The sequence below is a fragment of the Melospiza georgiana genome, chromosome 8, assembly GCF_028018845.1.
Source record: "Melospiza georgiana isolate bMelGeo1 chromosome 8, bMelGeo1.pri, whole genome shotgun sequence".
Taxonomy (NCBI): Eukaryota; Metazoa; Chordata; class Aves; order Passeriformes; family Passerellidae; genus Melospiza; species Melospiza georgiana.
In genome coordinates this window covers 7,927,593-7,949,972 of record NC_080437.1, presented here as the reverse complement: position 1 = coordinate 7,949,972, position 22,380 = coordinate 7,927,593, and the positions used below count along the sequence as shown (strand labels likewise).

The 22,380-nt window shown below is 43.1% G+C and overlaps 1 long non-coding RNA gene across 1 annotated transcript in view; it reads right to left on the bottom strand.

Moving 5' to 3' along the window:
• Positions 1-325: 325 nt before the first annotated feature.
• The window catches only part of LOC131086583 (uncharacterized), a 49,743-nt gene continuing 27,688 nt past the window's right edge, over positions 326-22,380 (bottom strand). The window contains exon 5 of the long non-coding RNA XR_009114769.1: positions 326-484. This is a non-coding gene — a long non-coding RNA (uncharacterized LOC131086583). The remainder of the gene's footprint in view (positions 485-22,380) is intronic.

The window sequence follows — 22,380 nt, the reverse complement described above, 5'->3', positions numbered from 1 at the left end:
ACTTATACCTGGCTTTGGGCAGTGTGTTCCTCGAGCAATCCACAACAGAAGAGTTTGACTTCAGCTGCTAGCAAAGCACTCCAAAACAAGCTACTGCACATCCTCATCCCAGCACTGTCTCTTTGGTTTGGATAAATGGCCCCCAGGGTCAGGGCTGCAATTTTGTGTGTCCTACATGTGCTTCTTCTTTTACTGTGATTACTGTGAAAGTAACCATTGTGCTGTGCTGCTTAATGACACAGCAGAAAAGCTCCTGGAGGTGCCAAAGCAAAGGTCCTGGGGCTGAAGCCATGTGGATGCACATAACACACACACATACCTGGTTATTCCTCTCATCCAGATTCTGTGATCCATTTGTCTTTATACAAGATGAGAGGACTGGGAGAGCAGACTTTTACATCACAAATGTCTTGATTTTACTTCCTTGTCCCCAAGTGTCACAGGGCCCTTGGACAGCCATCACCCCCTCCTCCTGTGCATCTGCCTAGAGCACAAATGCCAAAACAAACACAGTAGATACAGAGGCACTTCTTGGATTATTATAGAGCCTGTTTTAACAGATGACTTATGTCTATGGAGTAATGTATGTGGGAAACAGAGATACACATCACACTTTCAGGAAGCTCAGAAAACTGTGATGCTTCTAGGAATACAAATGACCTAGGTTTGAGTACATTGCAGAATTTCTATTATCACGCTGTTTAGAAAACCCTTGTGCCTGGATTTCAGTTCAGCTTTTCTACTAAGTACCATTTAAATGGTTAACTGAAAAAATGTTCAATTACCTTCATGAATGTGGATGTTCCCTGGTGTCTGTTGTACAGATGCACAGGATTGCAGAGGATTTTGTTTACATACACAATGGAAAGTTTGTTGTTGTTCACATACACAGCAAACATTGCAGCAATATTTCAGCTGTAAACACCAGTTGGTGAAGTTGTGCATCAGTCACTCAGTATGGTCTTTGGATGCAATGGTTTTGTTTAAGAACCTATAATCTCTCTCAGGAAAAATTTACCAGCTAGATTTCCATTATTTTATATTTAACAGTAAGTGATCAGCTGTAGAAGGGACATTTACAAGTGTGAAAGCAAATGAAAGTGTGGGGGAGGAAGAAGGAGAGAAAATGACGAGTGCTTTACTTGAAGATCTCAGCAAAATATTGTTTGTTACTCAACAGGATTTCTCACAATAAAATTATTCAAAGAGAAGGGACACATCAGGGAGGACAGGGACAGAGCTGTGATCACAGGAGCAGAGCTCAAAGACTGTGTGGATTCAGACTATTCAGAAATATCACAGCATGGGCTCTTCTAAAGATCATGGTCTATTTTTCAACTGACACCCACACATCAAAATACTGCCTGTGTTTGGTGAAATCTAATAATCTAGTTATTGCCACTTGTAACTATTGGAGTGCAGAAGCTGAAATAATATTTGGTTACACGAGTGTTGGTTATCTCTATACAAGTCCTACCCCATTCTTGCCAATTTTAAAGTAAAATTTGAGGTCTGAAACTATGGATGGATACATTAAACTCCACTGCTCCTTATATCCATAGGTGGAGATCAACTGCACTGATAAGCTACTGAAATAGAAGAGCAAGTCTCTGGAAAAGCATGAAAGGGAAAAAACCAGCCAGTGATGTTTTCTACAATAAAGGAGGGATGCAACATAAGAAAAAGTTTGAATGTCACATGGGCTGAGACTTGCAGAAGGTAGGGAAAAGTATTATCCTGAGGACATATTTTTGGAACTGCTGTGGGAAATCTCTCTGCAGGCAGATCTTGCTGTGGGGGAAGCTCACACCCTGCCGTGAGGGAGGACTGGCCCATTTGGAGCTTAGGATAAACACTTGGCAGGAAAGCAAGCTCCATCAAGGATCTGTATCAGGACTGGGCATGTCAGTCCTGCAAAGATTAACACATATGCTCAGCTTTCTGCACATGAATGTTCCCACTCTAATTCATGGGTGTAAACATATGCGTGTGCGTGGAATCAGGACCTCAGTGCCTTTCTTCTCCACATCACATGGAAGATTTTCTGACTGTAAACGTGCAGGAAGGGTTTTCAGCAGAGCTAAACAGCTTCTGCTACAGGCCAGAGTGTTTTGATACCAGCACATAGTCAGAAATATGATTGGTCCATATGGCTTATTGTCACAGGATTCCCTCAACAAAAGTGCCCCTGATAACTAGAAATTATTTCATTTTTTAAATTTAATTTTTTGATTGCTACTAAACTTGTTTCTCATCTGCTTAAATGTACCTTTATATAATGGAAATTTCCTTCATCTAAATTCAATTACACATTAGCTTGTGGCATATGGTAACCATGTAAAACTTATCTGAATAATTATTTATTTTATTACAGTTTTTGCCAAATTACTTAAGATTGTTCACACTTTCAAGGGAATTTTTGCTTACATATTCCTTACTAAGCCCAGTTCACTAAAGATTTTATCAGATTTATATCACTATCAGTGTTCATGTTGAGGGAATTCAGGACATTTTTTATCAGTGGATAAAAAATTGGTATTCTTCCAATTGTGACAATAACTTGCCTAATCACATTTTGTTATAGCCCACTTGATGTGCTGATGACCTGATGGAACCTGAATTTTGAAGCAAAATTATCAAATCAGATGTGGTCAGAGCAGTCAGTTCTTCAAGTACTGACAGTCTTGATATTCAGACCAAATATCAAATATTTTTTTTGGTTCATGAACAACTTTCCTTTATAGAAGAATAATTTGTGTGCTATCTGACCAATGTGTTGTTAGCAATCATGAGCAGGAAAGCTGCTTGATGTACAGCAGCAATTAGTATTTCTGGGTCTTAGCTGACAGCCTTAACCAAGAGCACTTCTCCTACACTGGGAAACTGAGGTCTCTACACAATCACTGCTGCCTTTTTACAGGCCACGATTGGCGGGGAAACAACTTTGAGGATTGGATTCTACAGACAATTTGGTGGAATCACGAGTAAATCAAAAGGAAAGATGAAAAGAATTCCTGGGCAAGTATTTATAAACCCATGGGACCAAATGACAAGCATCAGAGATTGCTAACAGAGCTAGCAGAGGGAAGTGTGATACCTTCAGCAGTGATTTTTGAAAGTTCATGGAGAACAGATGAGGTGCCAGAGGATTTCAGAGCCACAAAATACAGCACTCAATTGAGTTATAAAAAGGGGCATCCAGGAATTTACTAAGCAATTCATTTAACTTCAATAGCAAGTAAACTATGTAAGGAGTCATAAAGGAGCCATTATGAAATCTTACAGCGACCCAGAATAATAAATAATTGGGTGGGAAAGGGCTTTAAGAGGTCATCTAGTAATCTCATCAAAAATCTTGTAAGAGTCAACATTCAGAAAAGTATGGTACTTAGATATGCACATTTCAGCTGGCCCTCTCTACACACCCAAGGAGAGAATTCAGCCTTTGCCTGGGGAGGGGGAGCATTCCTTGAGCCCATTTTAAATGGAGAACTTCCCTGCATTTTCTACACAGCTCTTGGTCTCACTATTGAGTGAAAAATCCTCAGAGGTGACAGGAGAAATTACAGCAGCTGGCACAGAAAAGAAAAGCTGTTAAAGTTGATGATCCTCTTTTTCAAATTAATATTCCCTGGACAGAGAGCCAAGGAACAGATGAACTGGGGGCGAACTGTGATAACACAAGCAGCTAATGCCACGATGGAGGGCTGTGGGGGAAGAGTGTTCTGGGGAAGGGAGGTTGGAAAAGAAACTCTCTCCTGCCCAAACCCATAGAGCAACAGAGAGGTCAGCCTGCCTTTGGAGAAGCAAAATACCATGCTGCCTCTGCAGCCAGCACCAGGGGAAAGAACTGTGGGGCCTCCAAAATTCCCACCTGAGCTGAGGCAGGTGAGAGGAGCTCACATCCATGCCCATCCAAGGTTGTCACTCCCTTACTTTCCCTGTTCTTCTAACACCACCCCTGAGTGGCCAAGCAAAGGGAGCTCTGCCATGATTGGGGACAAGGACAAAAGATTGGTTTTTTACAGCTTGAAAGGCTCTTTAACCTTTAACTGGAAGTGTTCAAAACCTTCCTTTCAACCCATGCTTCTGTGAGCTTTTATATAGTCCCTGCAATGTTACATGGTAATATTTGGGTTTCAAGTACTGTACTGAGTTTTGCAGAATAGTTCAGGAGATCCACGGAAATACTGGATGGCACATAAGATTAGGAGATAAAGATGGGGACTCTGGTGCTCAGTCTAAAATGCTGATTTGCAGCCTGACCTTGACATAAAACCACTAACCCTGAAACACCAAAGTGCCAGTGCAGTACAAGAAATTTACCTCTGAGGTGAAATTCTGTGTCTTTGCTTGTGCTCACACACAGCTGCTCACCAAAGCCAACCAACCAACCAGCATGAATACTGACTGAAGTAGCAACCTGTGACTGCAAAGCCTATCTATGATGCTGCCCAGCCAGGTACATGTGTATTTTTCCCCTTAAATGCAGAATGGCACAAGGTCATTTTGAAAGGATTGAGGAAAAAAACCAGAAGTTTACTTGTCATTAGATGTAGATAGTAATAATCAAAAGCAATAATCACACCATGTGAGGAAATTGAATACAGACAAACTGCAATGCTAAATGAGAGAGGAGCACCAATTATGTGCAACAGAGTTCTTATTATATGGCATTCTGATTACCTTAAATTATATTTTTAAAGATACCCATTTTTATTTTTACTTCTAAAACAGGAAGTTCTTGTCAAGTATTGACGTCAGCTAGCCTCATCAATTGTTCCTGTAATAGCTCAACCACCACTACAGCCACAAATGCTATGAAAGAGCTAAGTACTCCCTGCACAAAGGGGATTGGGTTTGGGCATTGCCACAGCGAGCGTGCGTGCCTAGTCTTTTACAGGGTAGTAATTGATATTGATTTTTTGTGGCAGAGGTTCCCTCCTGCTATGCACTGGTCTTTATTTAAAAAAAAAAAAGAAAAAAAGTTAAAGACATGATGATCCATCTTGAAAATAAATCTAATTTTTTTTTTCTTCTTTAGAAAATGCAGTGAATTCAGTATTCATTAGATGTGCTGGACTGAGTCCATGGCAGACCTCCAGCACGGTCTGCAGGAGAACAAGTGTCCATGTGGGACTGCCTGCACCTCTTGACTGTGCTTTTGGGGTGATCCTTTGGGGCAGCACAGCAGCACCACAGGGACTTCTCTGGCACATGGGCCCCCAGCACTCAGAGGCCATGCAACAAGAGTACCAAGACCCACTGCAACCTGGTCAGAGAATGCCAGCTCTGAGAGCCACCAGCTGGCAGTGTGGCTGCCACTTCCACGTCCCAGTCACATCCAACCCCTGCTGTGTCTCGACCTGTACCCCCCATTATTTCCTGTTTGCCTTTCCTTTATGTTTGTGACCCTTATTATTTCTGAGTCTGTATCCTTCTCTCTCACAGGAATCCTGGGTTGCACTATTTATTTATCATTGCTCTTGCTTTGGCTTTAAAAGACATCCACAGCTTGGGGATGGGAGGGAAATGGAGTGGGGGGAGTGGATGCTACCATGAGTGCCTGGTAATGGCTCAGTGGAAAACTTCAAGCTGTGCCAGGCTAAACAAGGAAGGCCAGGAGAGCTTCAGAGGCCAAGGAAGCCTAAGGAAGCACTTAAACTCCCTGGGAAGACAAGGGAAATCTAGTGAAAACACTGAAATGGCACTTTTGTTTCCTTCCTGTTTATCACATGAACCCACTGGAGTTTTACTTCCAGGTGTAAAGAAGGTTTTTACTAACAGGAGGTTTCACTTGGCACCACAGGAGGGCTGGAGGATACCGGCAACTGCTCAGAGTCCCACATGGCATCAGTGCCAAGGCCTTGTGGCATCATGCAGCCCAGGAGCTTCCCAAAACCACACAGAGCCACTTCTGACTGTGCACCTGAACCCCTGGATTCATTGACTCCTCCTCTGCACCTTGAGAAGGGTTGCATATTCACCAAAACATCTTCACTGGCCACAGATTTCAAGTGCCCTTGGATGCAGTTTTAGTTTAGGTACCATGTTCTTGTATGCCAAGTACCTTTCACAAACAGGAACATACCTGCTTCAGCTAACTGCTGCACCTACACAGAGGCTTGAGATGGCAGCTGGCATCTGCCCAAGCCTTATGGATAAAAACAAATGTTTTTGAAGGCACATGGAAATGTGCTCTCCCATAAAATGTCCAGCACCTCTTGCTGCAGCCTGAACTAAAAATACTACAAGTACAGTTCAGGCTTTTGTCATTCCCACTGCCCACGGGAGCAGGATGTGCAGAGGCAGAGGATCAGAGGATATAAAAAGTTCATTCAGGAGTCTGTCTTCTTTACATTCTTAAAGTGACCTCAGACACTCTAAGCTTCCCTTTCAGCTTTGACTGGGAAGTTTGGCTTTCTCCTGACCCTCTGCTAGCTGGTGGGAAGCAGCAGACAGAGCCCAGCCATCACTTTGATGCTGCTTTCCTGTGACACTGACAGCTCCCCCAGTTCCCATGGCCACAAATTGGCCATGCCTCCCCATTCCTGCCCAGCACAGTTGAGCATCCCTACAGCATCCATGTCCCAAACTCAGCAGCAGGGCTGCTGCCAGCTGAGACCAATGTAGCTCTGACCCACCTTTACCAGAGCAAGGCCAGCACAAAATGGGCTGCCAGCTGCACCTAATATTGGTGGCACCAATATTAATTTTGTCCCACAACAAAGAGCAGAATTACTGATAAACTAATTCAAGCTGTTCTAAAAATCTATAAAGTAAGATTAAATATTTCTTCTTTCTAACTTTTTCTCAATCTAAGATTAAAAGCATTTCTTTCTGAAACCTGAAATCTTCCTGATAACTCTAAAGTTTTAACCCAAGTGGTGGTATGATTTAGAATGAGATGGTGACCATGTATATAAGATGAAGTAGATACAGAGGTTTCATTTCCTACAAATTAATTCTCTACAAGCTGTGTAAACTTTCCTTCATATAAACAAAGTTTTTACAGACAAAGATGTTAGGGTTTTCCCCCTTTCAATTATTTAGAGAAAAAACAGAAATGCAATTTTACTGTCTAGGCACTTCAACCCATACCAGCAGATTGAGTTGCTCTGGTTGCCTTCCACAGTGCACTTCCTCATGCTTCTGACTATAAAACAAATGTAAATAAACTTGCAAAGAAACAACTTTGTGCAGCTGGATATTACTAAGTAGTTTCAAGTTTCTACAGTGAATTGACAACAATTTGTATTTAATTTGTATTTACTGCCTCCCCCCTGCCAGATACAAGTTTCATGATCTCTCAGTACAAAGGGGCAATATACAAGACAACACAACTGCCATGGCATTACCAGGCTGTCATCTTCACTCCTATCACATGCCCTAACTTCAGGGAGGCTCCAAAATTCAGCTCTAAAAATGCATTAAACAGTCATTCTGCAAAAGAGGGAGTATTCCACATTATCAAATGTAGTGGCCCAGCTCTGTCCCAGCTGGATGTAGAGGTAATGGAGGGGGAGCTGCCAATTTGCTTTGCCCTAACTCTCACACTACAGATCCTCTGTGAAGAGAGGGGACTTGTCCCTCCTCAGAGAGCTCAAGGCCCCCACAGTTTGGAGAAGGAGCATGACAGAGAACAGAGACAATTCAACACCCTGAGGGCTTGGGATACCATTCCTTGGAAGGACAGGGAGCACCCTGAAGTCTCAGTGGTGATGGAGAGATGGTGGCTTGCCTGAGGACACAGAGAAGTGGGCTGGAGGCTGTAATATAGGAGGCACCAGACTCAAAAACAAGACAGGGGAAGGACCTACCCTCCAAGGAGATGAAAAGAGCCTTATTTTAACCTGAGAATTTTTCTTCTTCAAAAAGTGACACTGGTAGAGCTTGTTTTCTGAGAAAACATGGAGCACAGAGTCCCTGGGAGACTCCTCATGTGTGCACTTTCAGGAAACACTGCAGGTCTACCAGAGGGCTTGATTCACAGGCCATTAGATGTGGTTTTGCCAAACAGACAAACAACTCATTGTGGACAAATACAAAGTACAATCAGAAAACAGCAGCATTATCCTTTAAAAATATTCTGGAGCACTTAATTCCATCTCATATTCAAGTGACCAGAAGACCAATTAGAAATGCTATTTGCTGTTTTTGTGATTTACTTCATGGTATTAATCTAAACTAGTACATTGCATATCATTTAAGAGGAAGAGTGTTTTCATTCATTTGAAAAATATTTTTGTTTCATTAATGCCCCATGTCTAAAAATAAATCCAGCACATTTAGAATGAATGCTCACAATATTTGCCTACCCTTAAAAAAAAATCTCCACGCCAGAAGACACAATTTCCTAGAGAAACAAGGGACACCTTCTCTAAATGATGCTGTTTAGGAAATAAAGCAGAAGAAAAGATTCACTTGTGCTCAGAGTTCCCCACAGGGGTTTAACCTCTACCTTCAGGCATTTTGCACACCCCCATGGAGAGCATTCATGCTGTGTTGCCCAGGGCTGAGCACTTGGGCTCAGGCACCAGGAGCAGCAGGAGCTGCTGAGAGCCCCAGCTTTGCCTGCAGTACCTGCAAAAGATCACTGGGAGTAGTGACTGCCTTGCTCTGCCTCATTCTGGAGTACTTCAGGATTAATTCTGGAGGGCAAAATTTCAGAACAGCAACTTCTAGAGGAGCTATATTGCATGGAGAGTAAAATAACATGGAAATATGTTGCCACTGCAACCACCTGTACTTCAGTCAAAAACCTCATTGGACAGTACTGCTGTAAACCTGTTCTCCATCTATTTATGGTGGTTATTGGTCACACATGAGAAGCTTACATGAAGGCAGGGCTACACCTCCTTCTATGCTTCTATGTCACTTCTGTCTCCAGCCACTGCTTCTCAGGACAGACACAATCTACTGCTGAGATAACAGTCCCAAACTCTGCTTTTTTCTTTATCTCTCCCCAGTGACTGTAATACCTGTTCTGACAGCACCAGTGGTCTGACTTTCCAGCGTTGACTGGAAAAAAAAATACCAGCAGCAAGAATAGATGCTTTAATTCTGCTGCTCCTTAACTTAATAAAGTCAAATATGTAACAGAATCTGATTTTTCACTTTTCTTTATTAGGTACTTTATCATTTGGGCTTCATTGTCCAACCTGATTTGCTACTAGAAGATAAAGCAATTACATGCTCAGATGTGATTCACTGTAAAACTCCAGCCTGTGAAACCACAGCCCAGCAAAAGAGCTGTGCTGGCAGTACCATGGCTAACAAAGATAATTGATGTGTGACACCTGGGGACAGCAGTGACCACAGGCCTGTGCTTCCCTCTCTCCTGCTGCTCCCCAAACCTGCCTGAAGTGGCACTGAATCCAAACTGGGGAGAAACCACCACAGGGTCTGCCAGAGAGGGCAGGGAGGCAGCCATGGGGCCAAATGCAGTCCAGACCAAAGGGGAGCCAAAGGCAAGAAAAGGAAGAGCATGGTAACCCTTGGGGAAGCCAGGAGAGAAAAAGGAAAGAAAGCTTCTCTCAACAGCTGCAGACAGGTTTTGCCAGACAAAGAGAGAAGCCAGGCAACTGCACAGCTGCTCTGTAAATCACTGCTCAGAGTGCTCCATGGTCCTGACTGGCTGGGGTGCAGCATCAGGCTGGCCCTTGAGCCAGTCCAGCAGGCTCAGGCTGTTTCCAAGTGGGGTGAAGGCCACCAGGCCTCCTTGGGACCCCAGTGTCCTGCAGGAGCCCCAGCTGGCAGCCCTGCCTGCAGGTGCTAACATCACAGCATTCTGCCAGCCTCCAGGGCCAGACAGGAGGAGAGGCAGCCACTGGCCACTGGCCAGCACATCTTGCACTGCCTTAAATGCTCTGTTCTGACTACATCTCCTGTTTGCTATGAAACAAATCTAATGGAGGAAATGAACAGGATTTTGCTTTTAAAAGCATTGTGTCAGGTACATTAACAGTTCTACCATACGTGTTACTCAGCTCTTCAGAGAGTGCTTGGGTTTCATTTCTGCTGTAATTTTATCAGCATCTTGCTCAAGCCTCTCCTTGGTTTCCTGCTACTTAATTTATTTTCCTTTGCAGTCATATATTGAGCCATCTACAGTGCTCTGCTGCCTGCCAAACCTCTGGAAACACATCACACCAAAGTGTTGTAGTGAGTCACCTATGGCTCTTGTTTGCAGTTTTTACTCATGTAGCAAATACTAACTCTGTGTTTAGGACTTATTACTCCAATGATTGCCTTTTTTCAGCTTAGCAGTTGCTGAGCACAGATAGTGAAAATGAAGACTTCTGTGGCAGAATAGCAGTCATTTGTCAGGTTTTAACAAAATCTCTGACACAGAGGTGGCTCACAGAAAGAGAAGAGCTATTGTCTAGTTATTAGTACAATAAAGGTGAATATAAACCCAGCTGCCATCCTGGAAGCAGCAAGTCATTAAGGGGGTGCTGCAGCAAGCAGGATCAGTTCAGCTCCCCGAGCATCAGCGCTGAGGTGAATGCCATTCACCCTATTTATCTGTGCCATTACTTATTCTGTGTCATTTACTGGTGGAATATGTGAATTTGACAGCTATCTGTGGATGACAAGGAGCTAACAGGTGTATCAAGTATCAGCAGATCAGGAGCCATACATGCTGAATATAGATGATTTAAATAACTTGGAGATTTTATAAGAACAATGAGACATGAACTTCAGTGGGAGGGGGCAGAAGAGGCCAGACTATAGCTGGGGCAGACATTGGCAGAGGATGGGTTATTCAGGCTCACTCCTATGGAGCAGGACTGGAAGGAGGAGGTTGGCCACCCACAAGTGCTGTCACACTGTTGCAGATAGACTAACCTCAAGACCCTGATTCTTCATTGGAGCTGGGGGTATGCTAAGTCAAGGAAAGTGGAATTTTACAGCTTTAGGAAGGAGGTAGTGCAGCTCAGAGCCACATAGCCTGGCTAGTGCTGCTGCTGCCCCCAGAGAAGAAGGAGAGGTGTATTTGGGATGGTCTGTCATATTCTCTTACCCATAGCCACTGGCACAGGTGCCCTGGTTCCATCTCACAAGGCAGCTGCACTCTGGCTCTCGGCAGCACTAGCACTGGCAAAGTGGGCAGTGAAGCCACTGCTCTTTAGCTTGGGCATTTCTCTGTACTTGCCAGCGTGCAGAAGCAGGCAGAAACACTCTCCTCTTTGGCAGCAGGCAGAGAGCTTCCCTCCACCATAGGTGGGCTAGGAAAAATACTTGTCAATGTGTAGCCTCCCTGCACCTCACTTGTCTTCCCACCTCCAGCCTCAGCACACGCTATCTGTGTGAAAGCCCATACACAGCAGGAAAGGCTGCAAGGGGAAGGGAAAGCATTTTGTTTGCTTCCAGACTTTAAACAGCTTCTTTCTGGGATAATGCCAAGATCCCTGGAGGATGAACTCCTGTCAATGAACTCCAAAAGTTCAGAACAACTTTTAAACAGCTTAAGCTTCGGGGCCAAAACTGGCTACCCTAAAAATTAATATTCAGCCTTGAAAATACACACCTAAAAGGATCTTGGCTTAAGCTGGGAGTTCTGTCAGAAGTAAATCACAAGCAACTTCTGTTAAAATGCTTTGAGAGTACTGGGTGTTGCAACTGAAAGGCAGCTCCCAGGAGCCAGAACTGTGACACAAAACCAGTCATCTTACAGAAACTGGGGAGTGATATTAAAAGTTGACTGTTCCAGGGAGCCAGCAGATGTTAAATCGAGTAATTAGTTTAGTCTGAAATGGGAGAGCCCTGTCATCAGAGGGCTCCTGTCCCGTGAGGAAAGGACAGACATTGGCCTGATGAGGTGCCTGAAAAAATGCTTTTCATCAGGAGACAGCACATGAGAATTAAAGAACAGTTGACAATATAAGTCAGGAAAGAAGGTCATCTCTAACTGGACTCACAACTGCTTACAGGGAAAAATCACTTCATAGGAAAGAGATAAATGTGCTCTCAGTTGAAACTAATGCAAGAGGCCCAAGCCTGAGGTTTTATAAAGGATGTGAACCCAAATAACAAGCAAGGAAAGAGAGGATATATAGAGGAATAGATATACAGACCCCTGGGGCCTGAGGAAGGAAGGTGAACAGCATTGGCAGGCTGGTGGCTGGGACCAGGAGCCACTGCTGCCTCCACACAGCCCTGCCCAGAGTGCAGGCAGGCACAGCCACCTCTGCCAGACAGCTGGTGCTGCAAAAATCTACTGCTGCAAAAATCTACTGCTGCAACTCAGTCCTGTCCAGGAGGTGGGATTCACCCCCTGCATTAACCTGTGCCATACAGACACCATGGGGAGGGAGGATGGGAAAACTCCTGGGGTTCTGCTCCAAAAGGCGTGTGGGAAAACATCTGGGAATAGACTCTCTCTGGGTTCCTGAGGGCCAATTCACAGTAACAAAAGATCTCAAGAGGATCTTGTGCAAAAAAATGAAGAGCCCTTCCCCCCTCAATTCTGGTAGTTTCCAGATGGGAAACTGAAATGAAACTTTTAAAAAATGTTCAGAAACCTTTTGAACCTCATTAGTTTTCATTTCATATGGCTCTGCACAAAGAAGTTTATAAACCTGCAGCTCTTTTAGATGAAATGATGTAACGTTCAGATTATATCAATCGGAGTGGGGAGGGGAGCATTCATCTCAGTAATATTTTAACAAAAGAAGTCATTTTGTGCAGTCTTTACAATGCTTTCTTATTTCAGGGGTCATGGGAGCTGCATAACACCAGGTCTTCACAGTCTCAGAAACCAAATTACCTAATTTTGAGGAAACAATACCTGCATGCAATTAAGCTCTTAACTTTACTCATGTGAGTAGTTTGAATTGGTGCATGGAGAATACTTGCAGGCTTTCAAGTCCACATGTGTAACTTTTGGCAGGGCTTGGTTTTTAACCATGTTAATTTTGAAGCCTTGCTTTCTTTTTTTTTTTTTTTCAGCAGCAAGCCTAGAAAAACTACATATATGCTATCAACTTTAAAAATCCTGTAAAATCATTTTTGGAGACTTCAAGGAAATCAAAGGAAATGTGATAAAATTAAAATGCTCCCACTTAAATAAAATTTTATTTCCCTTCCAGTAACATACAATATTTAACTAAAAATTTTAATATATTCAGTAAAATATGAGCATATTATTAACCTCCTCAGAACGACACCATTTACTGTAAAGTCATTACCATTCTGTTCACTCATGTCTGGCCTCTTTGTTTCAAGTCTGTTTTCCCAGCTTACAGTATCAGGTCAACAGACTCTAACATAAATGAGTAATGTGTCTGGAATTTTTCCTTGCAATACCAAACCTCAGACCAAGCTCAGGCAGAAGGGCCATGCTGTGAAAAGGATGGGAAGCAGCTTCAGCTGTACCTGTTCTCTACATCCTCCACCCTGTCCCACTTTTCCTAGCAAGAGGCTCCTAGCTAGGCTGCTGTCTGTCCCTGACTTCACTTCCTTCTCTCACAGCTCTCAGAGACAGCATCTGGACTTTTGGAAGTCCAAACCCACCCTTTCTCAGGGTCTAGTAGATAAAAAACAATTCTGTGCTTCCCATGGCCAGCGCCCAAAAGCTGCAACAGTGACCTCAGAAGTCCAGAAACTTGTTTCTGTAAGGTGGGACAGTCAAGGGGGATCTAATCAGTTAATCAAGTATTTGTGGTCATTTCTGAGGTGCTGCCCACAGGTAACTCAGTGAAGTGAGGGGATGCCCTGCCTCTTGCTGTCTGTCCCCAGTCAGCAGGGCCTTGTTAACAGTGCTGAAGGTGACACACAAGAGAAGGATGTCAGTCTTTCCTCAGCACTTTAAACTTCTAAAGGTTTCAGGTCTGGGGGAAGCTGGATGTCCTTCTGAAACATTCTGTCAGTAAATCTAGTCTTTTATACAGATATTAGAAAATAAAAACCAAGTTGTGTGAAAAATGTCAGTTCTATTTTTGCCAACTAAAATATAACAGGAAATTGTATGCCTAACATATGTGGAGAACTGCAAAACCAAACCACAGATAAGTAACCACTATTATTAAGAATGGTAAACACAGTTGCAGAGGTGAAATGGATTATGCTGCTGGATGTTTCCTTCAATATGAATTCCAGCTACAGACTTGCTTTGCATATGAAGGGTAATAGAAGATTCTTAAAGCAACTTAAGGAAACAGGATTGAATTCTTACAAATAGTCATGTATTTATCCAGTGCCTTAATGGGAAAACATATGTATTGTGGTACACAAACTAAACAAACTGTTCCTGAATACACTAATTTCAGAAACACACCAATAGCTCTGATAGGAAGAACTTGAATATGAGTGTCATACAAACCAAAAAAAGGAAAAGAAAAACCAGTGTGAGTGGCTAAGCTACAAGCTGTTTTGAATGATGTCCAGAATCCAGATGAACCAAAGCCTGCCCCCCAAATCTGAATCATAAGTGCAGATCTCCTCTGGGATGCCCTGGAAAACCCCAAGCAGAAACCACAGCTCCACCAAGGCTTGAGCCAGTGGAATGTTCTGCAAAGTGTGCCTGGATGCTGCTGCCCCAGGAGGGTGGGACACAGGAGGCCCTGAGAATATGGGCCTGGCCCCCTCTGTCAGCAGGGAGTCTGAAAAACTGATGCAAATATTTTTATTTATCAGAACAAGAGGGTGTTCTGAAATATTCTGTTTGTTCTTTGAAAGCACTCATTTTCCTAAAGAAACAGCCACCTTCTTTCTGTAGCTCTGAGGCTCAGGGCTAAATATCTTCCATATTAAGTTTTTTCCCCACCAACTGGTGTAGCTACCCCAGCAACTAAATCTCCCCTTTCTAGTCACTAGTACAGCCAACATCAAGAGAGGTACTGTGTGGAACAAATCATACACCTGAGAGAGGCAAGCCACTCAACCCTTTCACTGTCTCTTAAATTAAAAGCAAATACTATTCACACCTATAAGTTCAATCAACCTAAGGCTCCAAATGAAGGGGTCCCACTGTTGGAACCTCTGCCAAAAAGGCACAGTATGACATGAACCAACAGAGATGAATTTTTTTAAGATCTTCAATTTTCTATGCAAAGAAACACTTTAATTTTTAGGAAAAACAGTGCTTCAGGCAGCATCCTTAAGGTTGAATGAAGACAGCATATGCCAAAAGCAATTTATGAGGATTTTTCCTGTAAATTCTTACTGCTGTATCCATCACACAGGGAGGGAGTGATGCTGAGTGCTCGTGGTGCACAGGCAATAACCACAAGCAGAAATTTGCTGTGTTTTTCACAGACAGCCCTGAGTATTTTCTCCTTTGGAATTAAACTCATATTCAAAGTGATGATAGGACAAAAGAATTCAGCAGGGAGAAATCAGAGCACCCAGCAACCCAGACAACCCCAGCTCAGGGTGCTGCCAAGTCCACAGGCACTCGTCTATGATGAGGACCCTCTCCCCAAAACACATCCTGGGGAAGGCTCCCAACATACTTAAAGTTCAGGGCTATGAATATAATTTCTTTTCAGACTGGTAATTTGTGACTCACAGGCAGGTATCTATTTTTAGGGATGGCTTCAGCAAGCTCCAAATGGAAGCACAACAGACTGTGGCCTCTGGCCACTTCTACAGCCCAGCTCCTGACACTAGTCCGGAAGCTTTGGCCAGTGCAAGTCAGGCACAAACTCTAAGTGTTCAGTATTGTAAATACATGTGTTAACCTGAGGGTCCCCCACCACACAGGTTAGTTTGAATTACAGAAGAAATGCCATGGTTTTGCACTGTTTTCCTTCTCCCTGCCTGCTCAAACACAAGCTGGAAGCCTGTCCAAAACCACTCCGTCACCGTGTCTTCCAGCACGAACTGTCTGATGTGCTCTGAGTCAGCTACATCTGAGGAGCCACAGCTGGCCTGGCAGCAAGCCCAAGACTTTTCCCTTCAGTTTTGTTGCACAATGTGATCTAAATACCCAGTCCCATCTAATTTGTTTCCTTCTGGGGCTTAAGGAAACTGTCTTTCACTTTGCGAGGTCTCAAGTTAGGAAAACATCATAAGGTCAGTGTCCAAAACCAATTCAGACAGCAATACAAATAAACATTGATTGGAAAAAGAGACACAGTCAGGGAAAAAAAAAAAAGGAACAAACTTTTGTGACTAGACTATCACTTTCCTTCACATCATGCTCTGGAATTTAAGTTTCATCTGTTTCTATGAAAAATATGAACGAAGCAGTGTATAATCAAGGAATGAATTCTTACTTGATTGTGTGTCCTGGCTTTGGCTGGGGCTAAACCACAGCACTGTGTAAGCTTTTCCTTCTTGGGAATTTTTCAAGATAGTATTTGTCAATTTTAGTAAAATTGGGTTAAAAAAAATTTTTTTTTGGAGTGATGCTGAATCACTAAAATTCTTTAAGGTGAAGATTGCCAAGATGCTTGGAAGTCAGCTGTGGCAGAGACTGCATTAAGAAGCAGCCCAATTTCACTATCTTTATTTTTACTTCATCCTCACAGACAACATATCTTTATAAAAGCCAGCATATTTCACTAATTTCTATTTTACAACTTTAAAAGGCAGTAGCGTGATCTAAAAATGAAATTTGATTATCTAGTGCCACAGAATTTTGAAAATAAATCATCTCTACTCAAGAGATACTGAAATATTAAAGATGCTAAATTAATTTTCTTCTTGGCTCAAATTTTGAGGCAAAAGTTTTTTAAAGCATACATGTATACTTTTCTAGTATTCTATCCATGTTCTAGAAATGACTTGCCTTTTGGCTGACAACATATAAATTATTTTTAGTTGCAAATTATATTAGAAGGAGAGAATCTATGATGTGATTCTCATAATGGAACAAAAACTGTACATTGTTTTAAATGGTGCTTGCAAACACCTCTGAATTGTCACCCAAATAAGGGGTAGAAGACAAAAAAAAAAAAAAGTCTGGCTGTGCCACACACATCCCCTAAGGGATAAGTGCACCTTCCCCAAGGGGCAGAAACTCCCATCCACCTAAACAACCACAAAGAAATATCAGCTTGCTGCCATCTCACCTTGTAGCCCAAACACAAGCAAAAGCCAGAGGAGTGTGCAAGACTGCTGCACAACATCAGTGTTCCTCATGATTTTCAGGAGTCCTGACCCCTTGGGCCTTGCCCAGGAGCTGCTCCATGCCTTGGTGGGGGAGGAGCTGCTGTAGCCACCCCCAGGGTCCCACCAAAGGCACTGTGCACACTGTCCCTGGGCAGCACCCCAGGACAGGGGGCAGCTCCTCTCTGCTCCCCTGCAGAGGCCCTCAGTGATCACCACCTAAATGACCTCTTGGGGTATTTCACGCCATTTTTCAAGGGGCCCTTTGGAAATTGTTAATCAATGGACAGATTTTTTTCCCCCTAAAACTGGTGTCAGTGGTGTGAGGAGCACGGCCCTACCAAGGAGAGGTGCTCTGATGGCACTGAGCTCAAGCAGCACCCTCTGTGATACACTTCTGATGCAAGATGAAGGACACCGCTGGAGCACACCCTCCTCACCTTGAGCAGCCTGGTGATGGCCCATGTGGAGTTGGCACCATGACTTTTTAAAGACCACCTTGTGTTTATGCCTGGTGAAGCCCAGGCTGGTGCAACACAGAGGCTTCCTGCCTGTCCTGCTCTGCTAGCTGAATCAGAAGTTCTCACGTTGGCTGCCCTCAGAGAAACTGGCACCATCCTCTTTCTCCAAGATTATGACTACACCCCAGCTGCCATCCAACACACATCTCCCACTGGTAACCAGAAAGTTCAGAAGAGCTAACAGAAATTATATTACCAGCATTTTCAAAATCTAGCAAGTTCCACACCAGGGTGGAGAATTAGTTTCAGTCTGACTGGTCCCATTATTTGTTTGTTTAAGGACTACTCCAGCAGCAAGCAGGGAAGAATTCCATTCCCATGTAGGAGTATGATGCCAAGTTCCTCTGACTTGCAGCAAGACTCACCAACATTTCCTGGCTCCCTCCATCCTGAAATGCCAGCAAGAAGCCTATTGTACACCTCACAGCAAACAGCAAGATCTTTCATATAGCAAAGGAATAATTTAACTATGGGAAATAAATTCACCTTCTCCTTGAAAATTCTACTTTGAGTAAGGCCAACTGAACGTATTTCCACATAAACTGGTGATAAATGGAGAAGAGGAACAGGCAAGGAGAAGTGCCAATTTGCCTGTGCCCAAATCAAAGCAGTTGCTACTTGAAAGCATTAGGGCAGCAGCACACACAGAAGCACATTGTTCAAATGGAGTTCCTGTTGCAAAAATAAAAGCTTGCACGTGGCGAAAATGAGGTAGAAAATCTTACATTCTCTTCTTCATTAACACAGTGGGACAGCAATATCAGAGGTGTTAACTGGCAGGTGTGTTCACACAGAACTGCTCATTCCTGTTGTATGGTGTAGCAGAGAACAGAAATCAGGTTTAAAAGTGAACATACACCAGGTCTCTTTTCACCCAGGCTGGGCCCTATGGCCATAATTTATTACTGTGGATAATACATATTGTTCAATAGCACTGTATAAACTTTTTTCATGGATTTTAACTCTTGCAGAGGTACAATATGATTTCCAGAGGTCAAGTCCTCAGAATAAGAGTCAGGGCTGAGAAGCAGAATGTTCAGTGTAGGGCTGCACCCACATGCAGCAGCCTGGCTCATGCTCCCAGGGCTCCCTAACATCCTCAGGCTGCACTGAAAGGATGTGTGGGTACTGCCAGACCTTCCCACCCCAACAGCAGAAATAAGGCAAGAAAGAGTTTTTAAGAGGCTCCTGAAGACATCTCCAGGATTGCAGGTGTTTAAAACCTTAGCATGCAAAGGCTCCAACAGATCTAGGATCTGCTGCAATCCATGGAGATGACTCCAGTGATCTCACTGGTCTCAGTAACCTGTCTCAAAGGCTGACCCACTTGTTTCTCTCTGGATGAATAACTTTTCAGACAGCTCATCTAACACAAATTCATCTTGTCTATGCACACAAGTCTACAATTGACCAATTTATAAAAATAGCAAAAATTAACAAGTCCAGTGATACACCTTAGAAATAATCAACTGCCCTGATTGTGGTGTTTCCTCAGTCATCCATTTGTGCCAAAGATGTGATTACCACAGTGAGCAAACACCAACTTTGTAGATGCTGCCATGCCCAGGCTCATTTGAAACTATTTTCCTTACAATAAAATCCTTTTTGTTCTTTGTTCCTTTCTTAAATTGTTTTTTCTTTACACAGGAAATAAGATACAATATTCTTTGAATGAATCAAAGGATATTGTTTCTATAACCTATGTGCACTCACCATGCAGGGGCTGGAGTCCTTTTGCTGGGTTTTTTTTCAGGGTTTTTTTTGTTGCTGTTGTTGCAGACCAGTGCCATGAATCAGGTCTTAAGATAGCATAAAGGAAATTGTTGCCAAATTGGCTAGTCCTTACACCAGCACTAGAACAGAATCTGATTCCAAAGTTTTAAAGAATATTCATGGATACAGAGACACTGCCCTTGATTTCTACATGCCAGGACTGGACTGATTTGATGCAGCAGGATGCTGTCACCCACTGTCAGCCAGCTCCTGCCCTGGCTGAGATCTGTTACTGCTCTCAACAGGAACTGAACTGGACTCTTCACTCTCTCCATCACATTTTGGCTGAATAAAGAATTTTTCAATCAGGGCGGGATGGGAAAATTAAGAGTCTTTTAGGAATGGCATATCCTGAATTTCCAAAAGCTGTCTAGGTCAGCCCAGAGTCTAGCCAGCTGGTGCACTCATCCCCAGTATTTACACTGACAGTGGAAACATGCCTGGAACACCTGCAAACAATTACATCTCTGACCCTCTCACAGTGAGGCCCTGTAATGCAGGATACTGCCATTCACACTGCACATTGCAGCATCTACTGCTCACTTCCATGGAAAACATCCACACTGAACTTATTTCATTATAGCTAATTGGCACCCAATTGAATTCTTTTAAAAGGTGCTTTGCAATGTCTGTCATCTCAAAGCTTCCCTTACCATGAGGAAACATCTGTCTCCTCTGTGGGTTGAATGTAAATGTTTTGTGCTTCCACATTATATATGTATAGCAGAGAGTGGCAGAGCACAGTAAAACAAGGGTTCAAAGTTGTAGTGTGCTCTGCTATTGACCAGTCTGGCAGTTCCAGTTCTGAGGCCTCTCACCCATACCCATATTTTTTTCCCACTGCTCCCATCCATCCAAAAGCATCCCCTAAGCCATTGTTCACTTTCAGTACAGCATTTGTCCAAACCAAAACTCCACCTCAAGTCCTACACACACACTGAGTGCTCTGCCTCCTCCCTTATTCCTGACCTAGAGCTGTGTTACCAACCCTCCTTGATCTCAGCACAGCCCAGCTTTCAATGTCAAGACTTGCTCCTGCCCAGGGCTAGGAAGGTCACACCTTGCCATGGTGCTCACAAGTGGAGTTTCAGGTAGGAACAATCAATTCTCACAACCACACTACTCTGAAAAAGGCCCTGCACATCACATCATTCACACAACTAAGCAAAAACCACCAGGAACCAGGCCTGACATCCATCTATGATCTCTTCTTCCCTCCTCCCCTACTTTAGTTCTGCAAGGCAAGGAAAATATTGCCATGTATGTCTTGCTTCCTTCAGTAAGAGTAGATCCTGGACTGACATGGAAAGGATTGCTGTCACCTCAAAATAACCCTGGCACAGGGAGCATACAGAAAGGTGGTTTAGAAGCAGAAACATTAAGAGGAAAACAAAAACCAGCAACCTGGCTGGTGTGACAGAAGGCATGAAATGCCAAGTCTCTTCATATTTACAGACTCAAGGAGTTTCTGGGCTTAATCATATGTTTCAGTAAGAAAAAGAAATAAAATAAATAAATAATAGAGTCATCAACCTATAACCCTTGAGACTAAAGGAAAAAATGACTGGACCACAACAGTCAAACCACACACTAGTTTCTTTAGCCTTATATTAGGATCTTTCCTTCCTTCTCTCACATACAGACTTTTTAAGTAACATTTTCAATCTAAATTCTTGCACACAAAGTCTGAAACATGAGCAGATAAAAATACATGGAGTTGAATAGTACAACAGCCCTGGACTTTGGCTGAGCCAGCAATCAGGCAGCCTACATTTTGCTGTGTTCCTTGATGGGCTGTGAATAGACACTCACACAAGTCTTATTTGTTGTCCTTCCTGATACAGGCTTGAGTAATGAAAAGAGAAACAGCATATAAAACAGCTCTGGCTACTCTGATGGCTGAATTGAAGTTTTCCTCCAAGGAATATGTTAATTGAGAAAGCAGGTTAGAAAAAAGTGGCAAGAAATACGACTGTAATCTCTCTGAGACTAGAAAATGTATTCCATTGACTAATAAGTAACAGGAAGAAACTTCACACTTCCATTTACACTTGCATTTCCAGTTATGTAGTTACAGAAGCAATTATTAAGAGGGATTTTTATTTGTGAACTGCCAAATGAGAAGACAGAGAACAGAAGAATATAGAGGCTGAACCTAAGGATAAAATACAGAGAGTGCTCAGGAAAAGATGCCAGCTTGCAAATGGCAGAAGGAGAGACCAAGATCACAGCTCACTGTCCTCTGCCACCTGATGGGAGTCTGCTGTAAATTGTTATTCCCTTTTGAGGACACTGTTTGTGATGTTACCAGCAGACCAGCATGGCTGGTGAAACAGCAATGAGCAAGAGAGCTGTGTAACACTCAGGCCACACCTGCTGGAGTCACCCTTTAGCCTTAAGTTTTCTGAACTGTCCCCTAAGTCTTTGCAGGGACCTGGACCACTGCTCATAATTATCCAAATTATATAAATCTCCTCTTAAAACAACACACATCTTACCAAAATATCCCTGTAACAAGGAGTAAGTGTCCCACCAAAGCAGCTCATTCTGGTACTAAAATAGCAAAATACAAAACCACAAAATCCAACAAAAACCATTTGTTTAACTGAGGAAAAATACTGTCATGAGTGCCTGGGAGTCTGAGTTGTGCTCAGGGCTTATTGGAGCTCCAGCTGCTCCCAGTGAGTTATCCACCAAACTCCAGTGGAAACAGTGGCAAACTCACAGCACTGGGCCAGGGTGGACTGGATCCTTCAAGCCCAGCTTGTGTGTTCAGTGTGAATATCTCACATGAACTACAAGCCACAGTTTCCCCAAGTCTGGCAGGAGAAGGGGAAACAGGAAAAAGCTAGCTTGTAATTCTTTTTTAAAAGAAGTTGTGGTAATTTCATGCAATAGATTGAAAGGAATAAATGTCAGAGTTTCACATGTCTGCAGAGTGAAAGCTGGTTTCTAGACTGCCAGCTTGAATCAAAACATGCACTTAGTTTTGGTATTAGTGGAAAGAAAACTGATCTGTCACTCAGTA